Raw genomic sequence first — 12,535 nt, 5'->3', positions numbered from 1 at the left:
GTGGAATAACACAAAATGGATTGGATTACTATATATTAGAAGTCTAATCTACATTTTCCTAAATATTTCTCGAATTGTGATACTCAATCTTTTGTGTAACCATACACAAATATAAAAATCTTTTATATGACGTTATTAGTCTTGAAATACGGGGACGAAGCAAAATAATGTGATGTTTATTCTCAAACGCTAATAACCAATCTTTTAACTTTTCACTGGCTCGTAGCAATTTGACGTCATCAATAAAATATTTCAAGATTTTACAAACTGTTAGGAATTATTTTTTTCTTCATAAGATTGATTTCATCGTCGTAATCATCTCGTTTTTCCATTAATAATAACACTGGTCTACAGTGGTTTTGTTGCCCTAGATATAAGATTGATTTTGGATATATTTATGCTCACAATTCATGATTTTGTAAGATTTGCTTTCGTTTTTTTTAAATCTTTATTTTTATTTTACATTACAAAAATCGAAAAACAAGAAACAAAATAACAGATATATTTATGTCAGTTTTGTTTTGAAAAATTAGGATACATCGAAGTGAATAGAGAGAAAAATGTCGAAAACATATGTTATATATAAAACTATTCTATAAAACACCTTTTATGAGCTCTTCTTTTATAATTTTTTAGGGGACAATCTCTTATTAAAGACCAGCAGTAATCTGCCATCATGCGACAATCTCATCGTCCATGATATCTTTCCTCCATCACTTTTAGATTCTGGTGGAACCGCTCTCCATGTTCCTCACAATAATTTCCTAAATTATCCGGAAATTTATCCAGATGATTGCGGAGATAGTGTAACTTGATACTCATATTTGCTCCTAGAGTCTAAAAATTTGTCAGCATATTTTGTACAATTTTTTCATAATTTGGTGCTTTATGGTTACCTTGATGTCCGTTGATGTTCGTATGAACCAACATAGAAATGAAGTTAAGAACTGTAAAAACAATGGTTGCGCTCTTTCCCAACACTTTTTGGAAACTGGACATCTGTTTGATTTTGATAACGTAAAAATTTTAGATAAGGAAAATAATTATTATAACAGTTTGTTTCTGGAAATGTTTCACTTAAGAAATGAAAAACATACTGTTAACTTCAAAACAGACACAGGATCACTTAGCAATATTTATTCTTTAATTTTCGATATTTATAATAAGTTTTGAGGGGAAAACACACTCAAATTGTTGGTTGTTGATAGTGATTGTTAGTTATTTTTATGAAATTTCAATTTGTTTTTTGTACTGCTAATTGTAATTCTCGTTCCCAACCGCTTCACGGAGGAGGGCGTTAGTTGTTTTTTAGTTTTTAAGTTTTTTAACCTTTCATTGTACGCGTTGACTTTTACACGTGCGTTTCCATGTTATCAAGAGAAAAGATTTTTCTGTTATGAAAGTTTGATAATAATTTATTGTTTTCGACGTTTTTTGTATTAATATTTGCCAGTTTCAAGAACTTAGGTATGTTTAAAAGGTTAAATTTGTTTAATGCTGTTTTTCTATTGATATTTTGTCGTTGTAGAAACAAGCCCTGAGGAAGATTAAAAATTTAATCGAAATATTGGCATGTTAAAATAGTTGTTTTAATTGTCCTAGATCCTACTCCTGAAATTTATTGTTTTTTTCTTTATGGTTACCTAGGAAATTTTTGACTACCAACACAAAACATTTCCAAGCTTTACTTTCCGGTACAGTCATAACTTTAATAAAATCTGTGTCTTTCATCAATTGCCGTACTTAAGGACCATCAAATATTCCACCTTTCAACTTTTCTATACTAAGCTTCGGATATTTTCTACAAATGTAATTAAAACAATCTCCTTCCTCGTCCAACGCTTTTACAAATTGCTTTATCATTCCTAACTTAATATGTAATGGTGGAAGTATGATTTTGTCTTTGCTTACCAACGGCACCCTTATTACATTGGCTTTACCGACAGTTAAAGAATTTTGTTTTGATCCTTGTTTTGATAAATTGAAATCACGTATTAAATCACTGAGTTCATTTTGAGAAAATAACTTCGGCGTAGATGTTTCACCCTTCCATTCACTTCCACTGGCAGACTGTCCCGATTTCTGTGAATTTGCAACATAATTTTTTCTGAGGGCATGCGAGTTACTTTTCAAACGTAAATACGTTTGGCCCAGTATAAGGCCCAGTTAGCTTTTCACTGTGTAGAACAGGTGAAAAATAGAACACATTTCGAATAAAACCTTAAGCATCTACTACGCAAAAGTAATAATCATCGAAATGATTCTTAGGCTCCATCCAGATCATAGGAATACCAAAGTCTAATCCAGAACGTTCTCCTTTTTTCCACAACCGTAAAGACTCAACACAGGAAGCCTTGCGCAGAAGCCTTAATCATGACTGGGAAAATAAATTTTATTACTAACAAGCCGAATCGTTCAAAATATAAGATATGTAAAAATCATAAAAACAAGAGCACGTTCAGTACTTTCATGAATATATTGGTAATCTGGGCACTTGAAAACATAAAAATTTGCAAAGATATCCAGGGCAACAAAAAAAATTTTTTTTGTTGTAGAGTTGTGTAATACATTTTCTGCGTTTTTTAAGTTATAAACTAGATTACCAAGCATTCCTTATCTTAGCGTTGAACATAAATCTAAACACATCCAGGAAATCTTCCCAATCTTTTATATTTTAAAAATGTGTTTTAATAGTCTTAATTAGTTCACCGCTGTTTCCCTTCGTCGTTGTTTTACCGATAAAAATGCAATATTTATATCATTTCTCACCCATTTTGATCTGTTCCACCATAAATTATTTTCCCTCAAAAAAATCAACATTGCAATGTTTGATAAAACCATCAGTACCGGCTCCTCTCGTGGAAACATAGTACCAATATGGATTACCACTTGGCTGTGTATGTTTTCCATTTGCATATATTACACGAAATGTTGTGGAATCACGGCCATTGAACTATTTTGTTTAATATCGAGTATAAATGTTTATTTCGAAAATTTATAGATCAATATTTGAAATAAAACACCTAACTATCTCAACTTACAACTTTACGGAGAGATGAGTTTTTGCTTTCATTTCTCTTCGTGAACTGATGCATAAATTTGTTTTTGATAAAAACTTAATCGGACACAAATTTTGTTATTCATTTTAGTGTTGAGCGTGAAATAAAGGTGTTAACGATTTTTTCAACTAAATGCATATTGCAGCGATATTTTATAAACAATAAATTCATCGTATTAGCTAATTTGACGTGACCATTAGTGTGCAAAATAATGTGCAATTGCCAAAATTTCACAGCTGTATAATTTATCAATCTATCAACGTCAGATAGCTACAATATTTCAATATAGCGTGAAAATATTGCAGTACTCAATTTTGTTCTATAAAAGAATCTTTAAAAGTTTTATCGTTTATGTGATGTAAGAAAAGTTTTATTGCACGTTTTTCATTAAAGAAAATCACGATAGCTAAGAGAAGCTATTAATTTGTTTTGTCTCTTCGTTGACCGCCTCTTTTTCAGTGGGCCGTCTGTGAACATCTCTAGCCGGCCAACAGGAATTACCAATAAAACTTTGCCACGTTATTAATGGCCGGGGATAGTAAATAAGGCGTATCGAAGTTTAGGAATTAAAACTTTCCAGCGGGGCGGCACGGCGCGGCGTCGCCAGACAGTTGCCAGGCCGAGTTTTAAAAGTCGCCGCGACCGTATTTTTCGCTTTTCCATCGTCGCAGGGTGGGCTTTTTTGCGCCTCGTCCATCTCGTCGACATTTTTCATTACGCGCTTTATTGTTCCCCGTCGATTTTTTCCACGCCTCGCCAAACAAGCGAAGTTCAATAAGCTGCGAAAGAAGTGCTTACGGAACGGCCCAACTTTTCCTCACCGGGTTTTCGTTCTCGTCATTCGGTTCCTCATCGTCTTTGTTTTTAGTTCTACACGCGGGCCGTTTACCGTGTCGACGGACGGCTTCTGTTCCGTTCTCTGCTCGCCGCTGTGCATCGGAACGTTGGTAATAGTTCCGTTCTGGTGAGCCGCCATTGCCATTCGGCCCCAAAACCGTCTGAACGCTGTCTGTCGTCGACACGAATGCGAACGATTCAGTAATATCACTGAGTGCACCGACCCCGTGTCCACCACCGCGTGCACAAAAGTCTCTTCCGAACTACCGGTCTCTTCTCGTTCAGTTTTATGCGGTCGCTGAACTATTTCTCACAGTCATCTTTTACATAAAAACATTTTGGGTTAAAGATTATCGCAAAAACACAGTCTTAGGTGAGTCTTGATAAAGGTAGTGTAAAATCAATATCAAAGATGAGATGTAGAATTAAAAACTATTTTTGTTTAAACACATCTGGTGGAGACAGAGAACGGATGATGCATCGGACGTTGTCCGATTTGACCCCATGTAGACAATCGGGGGGGTGGCGGTGGAGGATAATCTGCCCTCGCTCGATGCTGATGCGGACGTTATCGGCTCCTGGTTATCTGCCCGACACGGACACGCTCTCCGATCGCGCTAAATCCAGAGGATCGCGAGTAAGGGCTTTAGGAAACGAAAAAAGAAGGGAGATGAGGAAGGGTGAAACTCCAGGACTGTGCATGTCCGAAGAGATTCGATAGTTCATCAATCATATCTGCTTTTTTTCCTCTTTCTAAACAATTCACCAATAAGATATGTGACATCGAAGATATTATCATAAAGATATAATATGCATATTATATACACTTCGTACTCTTCTAGTATCGATAATAGATATAAACTGGATAACAGACGAAATGACTTTGTAGAGATAGACGTTTTAAAAGCGATTTAGTTCGTTTTCTCTTCTTCCGTGATAGTATCGACTTCAGTAAATCTGGAAAACGCCGGGACTAACCCATTCATAGGCACCTTATACCCCCAGCCCTGTTTGTTTTAAAGTTGGGAAAACCGATCTTGTTTATCTCGGGCGGATATCAAACTTTCAGGAAAATATATTGGAAACGTCAGTAACAATATGAGGAAAATTGGATCGCGTTCTACTTCTGCGCAACCGACTAATCGATGAACCAGTTCGTAAACTTGTTCACGCAAAAATTGGTTGCAACTCGTTTCCAAGCTACTTAAAATCGTTGTTTACACTAAAGTTTTGACATAATTTATCCATTAAGAAGAAAAAAAATTTGTTGATTTAGTATTAACAGGTTGTAGCCATGTGTACCTAAAAACTCGTTTATGAAAGCTACTATGTTTTGTTTTAAGTATTGCCCTTGAGACCATGAGGTATATTTACATACAACGCTTTTATGGTGCTAAAAATCTGTTCTTAGGTGCTTTTTATTAATGAATATGAGATTATCTTTTACTTTGCTGTTATACATTTTGTATAATCGTCTTGTATATTTATGGTAACAAAGTGGAGAGACCGTATATGGATGTACTAATGGTAAGGACATAACATATGGCCCACGGTCACTCAAAGAGGTGGAAACGCAACTAAACCGCAAGCAGTTTGTACTCAATGTTATAAAGGTATTGCAATCAAATACAAAAGAAAGTAGCTCAACCTCGAGTTTGCACCAAATGCACAATCTGCCAAAAATTCATATGCAATGAATGTTTTTTCAGTAAGTACCAAGCTAGCCTTAATTAAAATTGTTATTGTTTTGATACTATTTTATATGTATAATACATATATTATTACTATTATTATAATTACTCCTATATTGTACACTTTGCGAAAAATCTATTTTTTAATAATCTCTAGTATTTGTTGTGCCGGTTGTTGAACTCATCAGAATGTAATCCGTGAGGCTACAAAATTCATTTCTCCATATAAAAATTATTGTATGTGTACTTTTTATCACATATTTGAAGTGTTTTCGGTTGAGTACCTACAATGGTATTCATTCAAAAAAGAAATTGAAACGTGTACCACACACCGCACACAAAACAATTTTGGCAACGCAATAAAAATAGCTGTGGCAGTAAACCTGTTAACGTAATTAAATTACAGTAAAACCTCGATATAACGAATTAATACTGGGATGGGAGTATCCATTATAGCCAAAAGTTGTTATAAGACAAAATTTTAATTTGCACATTAAACTGTTTGAATAAATAATTTTAATCAATCGGGTTTAGCCGTGCGTCCCTTAAGATGTCTAAAGAGAAATATTCGCGGTTTAAATTTTGTTACCTATTTCAACATTCACGACTTGATTATTCGCGAATACATAGCAAGTACGTTCTTTTTTTGTTTATTTAAAACGAAGGGTTTACAAGCAACCAGCTTCACACATGCGTTTCTCTGGGAATCCCTCATTTATGATCGATTTTAATGTTTGTGCCTATTTTTGTGTTCTGTATTTCATTCACGTTAGTATTTCTCCTGATTTTATACACCATAATTTTATAAGCAATTAATCTTACAACAGTACTCAAAATGGCTACAAATAGACTTGGGACGGAAATAAATTTAATTACCAAACATTGCAAAGTCAGTTATGACTCTAGAAAAAAGATTCAAGTTCTTGATATGTTCCGGGTAGAGAAAAGAGCTACCGAAGTAGGTCGAGTCTTTGGTGTCAATGAATCTAGGATAAGATCTATAAAGAAACAAGAAGATGTAATCAGAAATGGCGTAAAAAGTGGCACACCTTCATCATTAAAGGTAACGTGACAAGTTCGCGATGTAAATATTGAAAAAATGGATAAGTCTCCTTATCTTTGAATTGAAGGCCAAGGTCGCAGAAATAACCATTAATTAGGGCTAGATTAATGGATAAAGCCAAGGAACTTTATCAACATTTTTCGAGTAATATGAATTGTGCTGAAGATGACTGTAAATTTAAAGCAAGCAGGAGATGGTTCGAAAGATTCAAAACTCGTTTTAATCTCCATAACATTAAGTTGTGTGGTCTTGAACAAGTATTTAATGCGGATGAAACCGGGCTTTATTGGAAACAAATGCCAGCACGAACATACATTTCAAAAAATGAAAAGACAGCTCCTGGTTTTAAATCAGCCAAGGATAGAGTTTCACTTTTACTTTGTTACAAATGCAAGTGGAGACTTTATTACAAAACCAATGTTGATAATATTGAGTAGCTAATCCACGAGCTTTAAAGCACAACGACAAAGAAGCTCTTCCTGTTTATTGGCGAGCTAATTCAAAAGCTTGGATAACTTCTCAGGTATTTATAGAGTGGTATAAAGAGTGTTTCGTTAACGAAGTAGAGCGTTATCTAAAATCTAAAAATTTACCATTTCACGTTTTATTGATATTGGATAACGCCCCATCTCATCCAGTAGATGCTCTCAAATTAGCTCACCTATGTGTGGAGGTGGTATTTCTTCCCCCCCAACACAACATCCTTGTTACAACCTTTAGACCAAGGTGTTATAAAAACTTCTAAAAATCATTATATCCGGCACACGTTCAGTTTTGTACCTGAGAAATTACAAAATGGCATTTTTCTCTCAATGAAAGATGTGTGGAAGTTATACAATATTGACCATGGGATTACATGTATAAACTTGCTTTAAATGACATTAAAGTATCAACCGTGAGTAATGCATGGAAAAAACTGTTAAAAAAAGACACAGCCCAAAGTGCAAGTGAAGATGTCCGGGAGATGTATTCAAACATGTAACAAATTAACGTTGCCCCTCAGTTCTCTTCTTGCTCCTTACAAAGAGCTTTAGAAGGATATGCAACATAAAGAGTTACAACCTACTATCCTTTCATTTTTTAAACCATCACGTTCTATAGCAGTTATTCTTGATGAGAAGAAATGTTAATCGTTATTTTTTTTGTTAGTTTATTTTGTTGCTGTTTATTATTGCTATCCAGTTTACTTTTTTTATATTTGAACAATTATAATTATTTTAGTATATTAGATCTGAATACAAAAATTATTACGGAAACTTCAGGAGTATTGTTTTGAAATTTTAAGATGTGTTTTATTTGATACAAGTATAATTTTATTAATTTTTGAAATTATACCTAATTGAAATTTTTAATGTTGTTGTTATATTCACATTTTTAAAATAACACAGAAGTAGTTTATCCCTCATAAGATCCAGTGTTTCAATATTCGCGGATTCAACATTCGCGGCATATTTTCAGAACCTAATCCTCGCTAATGATAAGGCTTTACTGTACACAACATTCTAGCGCTGAATAACAGCTAACACTAGCACTAGACCTAGTACTAGACCTAGAACTAGAACATTCGGGTTTAGCTGCGCGTCTCTTAAGACGGCTAAATTCGAATGGTTCTAGTTTTAAGTCTAGTGTTAAGTCTACTTTTAGTTCAAGAGAAATATATACCAATCTAGCGCTGAATAACAACTAAACAAGAACTAATACTACCATTAGAACTTACACCTGACCTAGAACAAGAAAAATTTGACATCTTAAGAGACGTACGGCTAAACCCGAATGTTTCTAGTATTGGGTTTCTACAGAAAATATGCTTCTCTCTAGATTGTTGTATATTTTTATTGAACTAAAAGTAGAACTAGAAACATTCGGGTTTAGCCATCTTAAGTGACGTACGTTACATTTTTTGTTGAAACCCAATACACTCGTCTTTGAAAACAATTTCCAAACTTATTTTCTACGCCTAATTTCTCCCTTCCTGTCAAACATTCTATTCAACATCAAATTATAACTCACAGTCATCTCCACTGTTTTTTGTTGGCCACGACGCTTGGATCAAACAAAATATAAAATAGCAAAATCTGAATTAGATCAAATACTTGCTTTAAGCATTTCTAGACTATTCTCATCTTCAGTTGCTCCACATATGATCCCAAAAAAAGATTCAAACTACTGGCGTTCTTGTGGCGATTACCATCAGCTCAATACTGTTACAATCCCTGATATCATAATTGTACTGTCTTTTCAAAAATTGGTCGTGTACGAGCGTACCATCAAATTCTTATGGCTCCAGAAGATGTTTATAAAACTGCAGATAATACAACTTTCGGTCTTTTTGAATTTATACCAATATTCTTTGGTTTACGTAATGCAGCCCAAACCTTTCTAGGTTTTATCACTGAAGTCACAAGTTACTTACATTTTATTTCCGCCTACTTAAACGATATTTTGATTGCTCAATTAAAACTGCTTTTTAAAAGACTTGATGATTTTGGTATAACATAAAACCTTCAAAATGTATTTTTGGTGTCAATTTTGTCGATTTTTTAGGCCATAAGGTTGCAGAAAAAGGTATTATTAACGAACGTATTAAGGTTTAAAACTCTAAAACAACTAGAATGATTTTTAGGAATGATCAATTTTTATCATAGATTTGTTCCCAATTTTTCAAAATTACTTCAAACTTTACATTCCCTAACAAATTTGACCCGACTTTCTAAACAAAAAGAACTAATATCTTGGTCAAATGAATGTGAAAACAGTTTTTCCGAAGCTAAGACTTCTCTCGATAAACGCTCTATTAAAGTTAACTTCGGGTGCTTGTAGTTTTTCTATTGGAGCAGTTTTAGAACAGGCTATAAACAATGTTTCTCAACCTCTTGCTTATTTTCCAGGTCAAACAAGATATTCTATTTTGAATCGAATGGGAATTTATGAAAATATTTTCGTCATTTCCTTGAAGGTTATGAATTTGAAATATTTACAGACCACGACCATTTAATACTTTCTGTATTATAGTACTTTGAAACCCCTACTTATTGCTAGAATAAGCTCAGACCGTTGAAAACATAAATCGATCTTCCAATCGTTCTACTTGCTCTCAGATCTTCTTTAAAAGAATATTTAGGTTGTTCACCTGCAGAGTTAGTTCTTGCTTAACCATTACGACTCTCTGGTAAAATTTTTATCAAATCATATATGTAGTAGTATTAACTTTTATTCTTTATTGATTAGTTCACGAGAAACCTTTACAAATCTTAGACCACTACGTTTCATCATTCTTCACGAAACCCATTTATTTTTTTTCTTTTTTGTCTTTCTTAAATTAGAAGGCAAAACACCTTCCTTGTCACCTACTTAGGTATGAAGACCCTTTTAAAGTGCTCAAAAAAAATTTGTCCGTAATATCAAGGTTTAATTAACACTGGTGTGAAGTTATCCATAAATCCCAGCAATAAACTTAAAACATTAATAATTCCGTAACCAATACGATTTGGGTAACCAAATTTCACACACAGGTCACTCTTACCCTCAAGAACAGCTAACCACCCCCATTTGGTAAAAAAAAAATTTTTCAACCCTCACCCCCGAAAAAGGGATGTTTTCGCCCTGATGGGCACCTTCGAATTAAACGAAATTCTACCACATAATAGAACACACTTCTAAGTATTTTTATCAATTTTCAAAACACCGTAAGCCCTAACGGTTTTCGAGAAAAAAAATCAGTATTATAAACCGCGGATGGGACTTTAGGGGTGAATTTGACCCCGTTGGGCACCTTCAAAATTGATGAAATTTTAGGATTATTTAGAGGATGCCTTTAGCAATTGAAATCAACCATCCAAACACCGTAAGGTATAACGGTTTCCGAGAAAAAAAATGTGTTATTAGACACTATAGGTACACAGCGCGGCGCGGACTTTGGGGGTGAATTTGACCCCGTTGGGCACCTCCAAAATTGACGAAATTTTAGGATGATTTAGAGGATGCCTTTAGCAATTGATATCAACCATCCAAACACCGTAATGTATTACGGTTTCCGAGAAAAAAAATCTGTTATTAGACACTATAGGTATACAGCGCGGCGCGGACTTTGGGGGTGAATTTGACCCCGTTGGGCACCTCCAAAATTGACGAAATTTTAGGATGATTTAGAGGATGCCTTTAGCAATTGATATCAACCATCCAAACACCGTAATGTATTACGGTTTCCGAGAAAAAAAATCTGTTATTAGACACTATAGGTATACAGCGCGGCGCGGACTTTGGGGGTGAATTTGACCCCGTTGGGCACCTCCAAAATTGACGAAATTTTAGGATGATTTAGAGGATGCCTTTAGCAATTGATATCAACCATCCAAACACCGTAATGTATTACGGTTTCCGAGAAAAAAAATCTGTTATTAGACACTATAGGTATACAGCGCGGCGCGGACTTTGGGGGTGAATTTGACCCCGTTGGGCACCTCCAAAATTGATGAAATTTTAGGATGATTTAGAGGATGCCTTTAGCGATTGAAATCAACCATCCAAACACCGTAAGGTATTACGGTTTCCGAGAAAAAAAATGTGTTATTAGACACCATAGGTATACAGCGCGGCGCGGACTTTGGGGGTGAATTTGACCCCGTTGGGCACCTCCAAAATTGACGAAATTTTAGGATGATTTAGAGGATGCCTTTAGCGATTGAAATCAACCATCCAAACACCGTAATGTATTACGGTTTCCGAGAAAAAAAAAGTGTTATTAGACACTATAGGTATACAGCGCGGCGCGGACTTTGGGGGTGAATTTGACCCCGTTGGGCACCTCCAAAATTGATGAAATTTTAGGATGATTTAGAGGATGCCTTTAGCGATTGAAATCAACCATCCAAACACCGTAAGGTATTACGGTTTCCGAGAAAAAAAATGTGTTATTAGACACCATAGGTATACAGCGCGGCGCGGACTTTGGGGGTGAATTTGACCCCGTTGGGCACCTCCAAAATTGACGAAATTTTAGGATGATTTAGAGGATGCCTTTAGCGATTGAAATCAACCATCCAAACACCGTAATGTATTACGGTTTCCGAGAAAAAAAATGTGTTATTAGACACTATAGGTACACAGCGCGGCGCGGACTTTGGGGGTGAATTTGACCCTGTTGGGCACCTCCAAAATTGATGAAATTTTAGGATGATTTGGAGGGCGGACTTTTGATAGAAAAAAAACTTTTGATAGAGAAAGAAATTTATTATATTAATGGTCTGTTTTACTTATAATTAAATTGTGTAATGGATTGAGAATATGATTATAATTACTTGCTACCGCGTTCCAGACCGTTTCCAACCCTTGTTCATTTAAGTAAATGCCATCCCTGTGTAGAAATTTGTATTAAATACATAAGAAAAGAAACATTTTTACGTTTTGTTACCCTTCCATCATGGTTCTGTTAACAATTGCTTCAATGTCGGTACAATTGATTTGTTTTTCAGCACAAAACAGTCGAATGTAATGATTGATTTCCTATAAAGGCATGGAGAGTATTTATTTATAGCATGACAGAGAAGTTATAATATCTTACGTTCACAGACTCGAAGTTTTTGCAGGGAGGAATTGTGCAAATTTGTATTCCTTTAGGATTTAAGGAAAGAAGGAAGCGGAAGAGGTGAGAATATTGGGACTTCAGTTGGGATGGTGATGTTTTATGGAGTATATCTTTAGTTCTTATCATTATAACGATATGACGTTCAACAATATCTCCACAAAACGAAGGGTAACATGTTTTTGGAATACACTTTGCGCGCCGCAAAAGTTTTAGTATTGTTTGACCGCCTACTGCTAAGTCGAGGAAATATTTTCCGTTGCTTGACTGTTTTGGTTGTCGTCCTAAAATATATACCATTAGT

The 12,535-nt window shown here is 34.9% G+C and overlaps 1 protein-coding gene and 1 long non-coding RNA gene across 4 annotated transcripts in view; one reads left to right on the top strand and one right to left on the bottom strand.

The window, feature by feature from the left end:
- Positions 1–12,535, top strand: part of LOC111416763 (semaphorin 1a) — a 511,810-nt gene that overhangs the window by 61,720 nt on the left and 437,555 nt on the right. The gene's annotated exons all lie outside the window — the stretch shown is intronic.
- LOC139430727 (uncharacterized) lies at positions 11,859–12,403 on the bottom strand. Its single transcript, XR_011641112.1, has 2 exons — positions 12,061–12,403; positions 11,859–12,003 (listed from the first exon to the last, which is right to left on the bottom strand). It is a non-coding gene; the product is annotated as an uncharacterized lncRNA (long non-coding RNA).

This window comes from Onthophagus taurus, chromosome 7 (assembly GCF_036711975.1).
Source record: "Onthophagus taurus isolate NC chromosome 7, IU_Otau_3.0, whole genome shotgun sequence".
NCBI classification, from domain to species: Eukaryota; Metazoa; Arthropoda; class Insecta; order Coleoptera; family Scarabaeidae; genus Onthophagus; species Onthophagus taurus.
Note: the sequence above shows the minus strand (reverse complement) of the source record. Positions and strands in the feature narration are given on the sequence as shown.